Source organism: Oncorhynchus masou, unplaced genomic scaffold (genome assembly GCF_036934945.1).
Source record: "Oncorhynchus masou masou isolate Uvic2021 unplaced genomic scaffold, UVic_Omas_1.1 unplaced_scaffold_1654, whole genome shotgun sequence".
Taxonomy (NCBI): Eukaryota; Metazoa; Chordata; class Actinopteri; order Salmoniformes; family Salmonidae; genus Oncorhynchus; species Oncorhynchus masou.
In genome coordinates, this window is record NW_027006659.1 from 91,704 (window position 1) to 100,066 (window position 8,363).

The 8,363-nt window shown below is 38.1% G+C and overlaps 1 long non-coding RNA gene across 1 annotated transcript; it reads left to right on the forward strand.

The window, feature by feature from the left end:
- The first annotated feature begins 5,019 nt into the window (after positions 1-5,019).
- Positions 5,020-5,529, forward strand: LOC135531797 (uncharacterized). Its single transcript, XR_010454186.1, has 3 exons — positions 5,020-5,080; positions 5,168-5,310; positions 5,414-5,529. It is a non-coding gene; the product is annotated as an uncharacterized LOC135531797 (long non-coding RNA).
- Positions 5,530-8,363: the final 2,834 nt, after the last annotated feature.

Genomic DNA, 8,363 nt, shown 5'->3' on the forward strand with positions numbered 1-8,363 from the left:
TTTATTCTAATCTGCATACCAAATATTTTCCAGGCCATTGAGCCAGTCATGGGACACCAAACTGAGAAAGGGGATGCAAAGCAGTGGTTTATACCAAAAGCACCCTCTGGATTGTGATCTGCTGGCTGGATTTGGGAAATTTCTCCGTGACGACAACAACATTCCCAATTTCAAACAGGAGGTATGTACAGATATTTTACTGTTTACATATTTCAATAAGAATTAATAGATTATAATGTAGTTATTAACTATGTAATTAATATTATTTAAATTTTCATGTACAGGTTGCAATTGTGTCAAGGTGTTTGTTATACATGGACTCAAACAAACCATCGCTGGATTTTGTTCATAACTTGGAAAAAAGCAGATCATTTTTTACCAAGCTTGCAGACATTGGACAGAAGAAGCAAACCATTGCCAACTACATGAAGAATCTGAAGAGATTTCTTCGGTACATCATTGCCATTACAAGCCTTATTCAGACAGACAGAGCCTTGTTTGAGCAATGCAAGCATTTCCTCCTATGCTTGAATGAACTGCAGAGTCCATGAGCAAGCAGGTGTCTAAGGAAATTACTGGGAAAAGGTATATATTTCAAATTGATCCTCACAGAAATGTATTTTAAAATAAGTGTGTATCATTAATGTCTTATTGTTTTTGTGCAGTTACACACAGATGGTGTCAGTTGCGAAGACACCACATGAATGTTGGGAACTTTTGAGGGTGGCGAAGAAGGAATTTCTGTGTATCATTGGGAAGGCCATGAATGAAGAATGTTGAATGTTTCCTTGCTGGAAACTGAAAGACTGCACATTCTGTACTACCTTGAGTCTCTGCTCATTCTGAAACCTCTCCAAAGGGCTGGAGTGGTCAAAAACTTGACCGTAAGTTAACTAATGTCATAAATTTGCTATAATGTTGAATTGTATTTGCTTCTTTGGCATGTGTTATTATATATGTCACTGTTCCAAATGAATGTCCTAAATGAATGTCCTAAATGTAAGTGCATTTAGGACAGTATTTTTAGGTTACCAGGTGCCTACCTTCAAACACCTGACGAGGTGACTACTTGAAATGAGGAGATTATTTTTAGGTTACCAGTTGCACGGTAATTTATTTTTCCGGCCCAATTCAGTTATTTCAAAAAAATTATTAAACATACTTCCCGAAGGGCTAGAGGTCCCAGATTTCGTGTCATACCCTCTCTCTCAATGGGCAACAAGTACAGCATGTAAAAAACAAAATGCCCTGGTAGGAACCTGTTTCCAGTAACATGCACTTTTTTCCCAAAACTTAAAACACAATTTTCTATTAAAAGCTTCTATACAAAAACGGTTTAAATGAAATGAAAATGCCCGTCTATGTATGCCCTTTTGTTTAAAAAAACCCATCCAGATTGGACATGTACTTTTTTATTTATTCACGTTTTGGTGTACCGGAATATAGCCCAACATGGCGGCCAACAAAGGTCAAATAAGGCCTTGAGGCCAGATAGAGGCATATAAACTGGTTAGGGGTGTTTGTATTTTAGGCCTGTATGTCCCTTCATCCCATGAGAGAGAGTTTATCCTTTTAAGCCTCTGTGTGTCCTCTCATTCCCTGAAAATGTCATGTTTACTGGTTAGGTCAAATGAGGCCTTGATGCCTTTTGTGACCTCTGCTGCCCAGATAGAGGCATATAAACTGGTTAGGCCTGTATGTCTCTTCATCCCATGAGAGAGAGTTTTGCCTTTTAAGCCTCTGTGTCCATTCATGAACATATATCTCCAATTTTAAAACAGTCTCTCTGTCATGTTTACTCTCCTAGATTGCCCATCCAAAGTGGTTTCCAAGGTTATTGTTCTGTTAAAGGTCTCTCAGATTCATTTCACACCTCTGAGTGGGGGTTTCAGTCTACCCTGAATAGAAAATGTAAATATGGAAACTGGGTGGGCCTATCTGATTGTAATTTTGAAGATAAATGGTTCCTAAATTCAGTCACTACAGTCCACAGTGTAAGAAGCCACTAGGTAGGAGCTTGAAGATGAATGATTTTTTCCCATGTTCTGAAAGAATTTAATTTAGATTGTACTTCTTTTCCTTGGAGCAAGATGGCATCTGCAACTGGTACTGGTTCAAGGTAAGTTCTCTTAAATCAAGGGAAGAGGACACCTTTCATGTATACCTCATTTGGCCCTTTCTCTTAAATCAGACCATAAATTAATTGCTTTCTATCATGTTTGACAGAGGGTTAGAGTGTGGAGTGTGCAGAATGTTTTTGAAATCACTTGGCAACTCTTTATTTCTGCGTTTTGTGGTTGAAAAATGATGTTCTGTGATCTTCTTTTTCTTAGATCAAAAGTGCTTGTACAAATTCCAAATCATCTAGTCACTTGTGCACATCATTAAAGCAATTTCTTATTCCTTTTGAACAAATTGCAATTGATAATGTACAAGTGTCAGCTTTTTTCCACATTATCAAATGCTCACATCTAGGCATTAGTTCCTTGCATAAGCCATTACATGCAAAATTGTTGAACTATTTGTCATAAACTGTCAAGCATACAACAGAGTTAAGGAGCTAGGTACCAGTATGTACAGGTAAAACATATATCTATGTAACTACTTGATGCTCATAGAATTCATCCCACCTTATTCACCCCTGCTGGCTGCAATGGATGCAGCATGTGAGGACATCACAGTAGATGCCTGCAGAGGATGGATAAGGCATTCCAAAATATTCTTTCCACGTTGCATTGGAAGGGAAAATATCCGGTGTGATGTGGATGAGAATATGTGTAGAGACAGCACAACAGTGCTGCAGGCCATGCCGTAGGGGTGGTTTCCTGTGTTTCTTTCTAATTTAGTTGTTTTTCCCTTTGTGCCCCTTTGGGTTGTCCAGTCTCTTTCAATCAATAACCCACATACAGTCATATGTAAATAGTACTGTTGAAATTGATATATGCCATAGAAGTGCAGCCTTGTGCATTTTCAATACAGTAACTGTCATCCAAACTGTAGCCTAAAAGTTTACTACATCAAGTAATATGTCAAAGTACAAGTTACATTGACAACATGCCATTGTTTGTGAACAATGACTCAATGACTTATCATTCTGATGACACTGACATGATCATTGGCATGAATATTTACTTTTGAGAGATGTACTATGGATTTTTAGTGACTGACTAGCTTTAGAAACATATATATCCTATATTGCATACAAATAGTTCTGAGAAATGCACTTATTATTTTGCACATGCTACGGATGATCGGAAAAATTTCAAACGACTGAGAAAAACTAAGTAGTAACTTCATTACATTTACTGATTGTGCATTCACTGTCTTACAGAATACAAAGAAGGATCCCTATTGTGTGCAGATTTTGCATAAAGAACCAGGAAAACATATCTATACATCTCACCAGAGTGTGCATGAAGACAGAATCAAAAGAAAAAATTCACCAGGAAGTGAGCAAATCCCGCGATTTGATGATTGAGTATCTTTGGCACTGCAGGATCATTGACTACAAAACACTCAGCTATGTTGTGACACAACCGGACAAAGTCCAACCTTTGATTAAGGATCTTGAAAAACTGGGTGGTTTTGTGATCAACAAGCCAAAAGAAGAACAAGTAACTGGGTAAGCACTGATAAAATAATATATGTGCAAGTTACATGCTATTGGAACTCATTTGAAATGTTGTCCAATTATGTTTGATTGTTAAAATTGTATAAATGTTTGTTAATCTGTGTGATATTTCAGCCAAGTGGAAGTGGCTCAAGTGTTACCCCCAGTTACAGATGGATTTATAGATGAAGAATCAGACAAGGAAGATGACCAGTCGGCATTGTACCAACCGTAAGTAAATAAATAGAAATCAACTCATTAATAGCAAGTACTACGTATAAGTATATAAGCAAACATGGGTGTATTTTATTTATTCTAATCTGCATACCAAATATTTTCCAGGCCATTGAGCCAGTCATGGGACACCAAACTGAGAAAGGGGATGCAAAGCAGTGGTTTATACCAAAAGCACCCTCTGGATTGTGATCTGCTGGCTGGATTTGGGAAATTTCTCCAGGAGGTATGTACAGATATTTTACTGTTTTATTTCATATTTCAATAATCTATAATTAGTGTGCATGACGACAACAACATTCCCAATTTCAAACAGGAGGTATGTACAGAGATTTTACTGTTTACATATTTCAATATGAATGAATAGATTATAAAGTAGTTATTAACTATGTAATTAATATTATTTACATTTTCATGTACAGGTTGCAAATGTGTCAAGGTTTTTGTTTTACATGGACTCAAACAAACCATCGCTGGATTTTGTTAATAACTTGGAAAAAAGCAGATCATTTTTTACCAAGCTTGCAGACATTGGACAGAAGAAGCAAACCATTGCCAACTACATGAAGAATCTGAAGAGATTTCTTCGGTACATCATTGCCATTACAAGCCTTATTCAGACAGACAGAGCCTTGTTTGAGCAATGCAAGCATTTCCTCCTATGCTTGAATGAACTGCAGAAGTCCATGAGCAAGCAGGTGTCTAAGGAAATTACTGGGAAAAGGTATATATTTCAAATTGATCCTCACAGAAATGTATTTTAAAATAAGTGTGTATTATTAATGTCTTATTGTTTTTGTGCAGATACACACAGATGATGTCAGTTGCGAAGACACCACATGAATGTTGGGAACTTTTGAGGGTGGCGAAGAAGGAATTTCTGTGTATCATTGGGAAGGCCATGAATGAAGAATCCTTGCTGGAAACTGAAAGACTGCACATTCTGTACTACCTTGAGTCTCTGCTCATTCTGAAACATCTCCAAACGGCTGGAGTGGTCAAAAACATGACCGTAAGTTAACTAATGTCATAAATTTGCTATAATGTTGAATTGTATTTGCTTCTTTGGCATGTGTTATTAATATGTCACTGTTCCAAATGCAGCTGGTCGAATGGCTCTCAAGGAAACCGTGCAAGTTGCCAGATGGAGAGAATTGGACTGTCATCGGTGTTAAGAAGCACAAAACAGCAACACAGCAAGTTGCAACCATTTCGTTAGATGAGGAGGAAGAGGCAGTAAGTATATTTACTACAATATGTTATTGTGAATGTGATTGATTTAATACAAACCAGTTAAACAGATATTAATGTTTTTATTTTCAGTGGTTTGATGTGTACTACCGATATGTTCGACCAGCTTTTCTTAAGAACTCTGATGACACGGAAGCAGATGAGAGCTTCTTAATTTCCACAACCGGGAACCCGATCTACAACCCATCCAATGATCTACAAAGGTTTCATTCCAAGTAAGTACACCACTGTTAAGTAGAACACTGTTTAATCATTCCACAATACTTATTTGACAGTACAGTTTTCTGAAACCAAACTGTTTTCTTGATCTTTCATCAGATACAACTTGCCCAACATCACGAGCCAGGTAGCAAGACGAGTTATGGAGACAAATACCAAAGCCAGCTTCACAGACCAACAGAAGGCCCTTGTTGCTGACTACTTGGCCCATACAACTGCTACAGCTGAAAAGCATTACCGCATGAAGACACCAGTCAATGCCTGCCTGGGAATGAAGCTGATCACCAAAGTTGCCATGTCCGATGAATCTAAGTAAGTATTTACACAAATTATATAAATTACACTTTACATTGTCTTGTAAATGCTGCTACATATAGATACAAATGTGTTGTTATTTTTCCTTTTTCAAGTATTGAGACTGAAGGCCCCTCCTGTGCAAGCACAAGTAGAAAGGGAGCATTGTCCAGCTGCAAAGAGTTGGATAAGGCCCAGGCCTTGAAACTATTCTATGAACACTTCCCTGTCACAATTGATGGACAATCAATCAAGAACAAGGACAGACGACTGATTGTAGGAATGCATGAGAGATATTGCTACGACAAGTGGAGAAGCCAGCAAGTGAAAATGAGACGGGATTATGTGATCGGTACGAAGCAGCTAAAATACCCTAAACTAAATACAATTTTGATATATTAATTATTGCAAATATGTACTTTGTTTAGTCAGTAAATAAAGTAGTACATGATAAGGGCTTCTACTATTGAATAAATTAAATTATTAATAACACATTTCTTTTTTGTTACAGCACACTTCCCCAGAAGACAACCCACTGCACGTCAAGTAGAGAGATACATTGAAAGGCTGAACTGGGAGAAGAACAAAGTGAAAGTGGAGACTGTCCTTTGTCACTGGCAACCTTCAATTAACACTGACACACCTAAAGACAACAAGGCAATTATGAAGCTGGTGAAGTCCCAGAAGTGGAAAGGACTGTACATTGCCAGTGACCCTGATAAAGGAAAAAGGTAATGACGACACGTCCATTTGCTAAAGGGGAAGTTGTCTGTGACTACCACGGTCTCCCACTCTCAGGGAAGCAGGGGAAAAAATTGTTGGAAGCAACAGAGAATGACGAGATGGGGTTCCTTTACTTCTACAAGGAATCATCAGGGAAAACCTACTGCATAGATGCAAAGACTGTGCCCTGTCCTTGCCACCCAGAGATGGATACATTTGGACGTAGGATAAATCATTCCAGAAAGAGAAGCAACATAAAGGGTCAGCTTCAGCAATTAGAAGAGGGTGGCAAAGTGTGGAACGTCATCCTTTTCATTGCCCTACGAGACATTCAGGTGCAACAAGAACTGTTATTTGACTATGGGGTGTCAAGAAAATCTTTTGGTGGACAAGGAGAAGATTTGGAATGGCTTGACAACTAGGTCCGTCAGCTTGAAATCTGATGGGACTCAAAACAACCCCCTTGGGTTGTGCTGTGGCAGAGATATGAGAGTGACATTTGGAGGTGTTCTTCCTAGCCTGTAAACATTTAGTTCTCTTCTGTTGATATACATATTGAAAGATAATGTGCAATAATTACACAATTAAAATAATAAATCACCACAAACATGGCTTCATCGTTGTTCACAGTTTATTATCATCCTTTTTCATCAGAGAGAGACAGACAGAGAGACTGTCTGTCTGTCTGTCTGTCTGTCTGTCTGTCTGTCTGTCTGTCTGTCTGTCTGTCTGTCTGTCTGTCTGTCTGTCTGTCTGTCTGTCTGTCAATTCAAGGGCTTTATTGGCATGGGAAACATGTGTTAACATTGCCAAAGCAAGTGAGGTAGATAATATATAAAGTGAATATATACACTGGAATTTCACCCAGTAGATATGGGAGTTTTTCAAAATTGGATTTGTTTTTGAAATATTTGTTCATCTGTAAAATCTGAGGGAAATATGTCTCTCTAATGTCTCTCTAATATGGTCATACATTGGGCAGGAGGTTAGGAAGTGCAGCTTGTTTTCCACCTCATTTTGTGGGCAGTGAGCGCATAGCCTGTCTTCTCAACACAGATAATCCTTATAGATAATCCTTATACGGCCTTTCTCAATAGCAGGGCTAATAGCAGCTCATGTCATGTTGATCAAAATATAGTAGATGGTTCTCTGTTGAATCTTACCCCTCAAAACATCTAGATATTAGTTCCTTGCATAAGCCATTACATGCAAAATTGTTGAACTATTTGTCATAAACTGTCAAGCATAGACAGAGTTAAGGAGCTACGATACCAGTATGTACAGGTAAAACATATATCTATGTAACTACTTGATGCTCATAGAATTCATCCCACCTTATTCACCCCTGCAGGCTGCAATGGATGCAGCATGTGAGGACATCACAGTAGATGCCTGCAGAGGATGGATAAGGCATTCCAAAATATTCTTTCCACGTTGCATTGGAAGGGAAAATATCCGGTGTGATGTGGATGAGAATATGTGTAGAGACAGCACAACAGTGCTGCAGGCAAAGTTGTGCCGTAGGGGTGGTTTCCTGTGTTTCTTTCTAATTTAGTTGTTTTTCCCTTTGTGCCCCTTTGGGTTGTCCAGTCTCTTTCAATCAATAACCCACATACAGTCATATGTAAATAGTACTGTTGAAATTGATATATGCCATAGAAGTGCAGCCTTGTGCATTTTCAATACAGTAACTGTCATCCAAACTGTAGCCTAAAAGTTTACATCAGGTAATACTATCATTCTGATGACACTGACATGATCATTGGCATGAATATTTACTTTTGAGAGATGTACTATGGATTTTTAGTGACTGACTAGCTTTAGAAACATATATATTGTATATTGCAGTTTGTACAAATAGTTCTGAGAAATGCACTTATTATTTTGCACATGCTACGGATGATGCGGAAAAATGCACCAAAGCGACTGAGAAAAACTAAGTAGTAACTTCATTACATTTACTGATTGTGCATTCACTGTCTTACAGAATACAAAGAAGGATCCCTATTGTGTGCAGATTTTGCATAAAGAA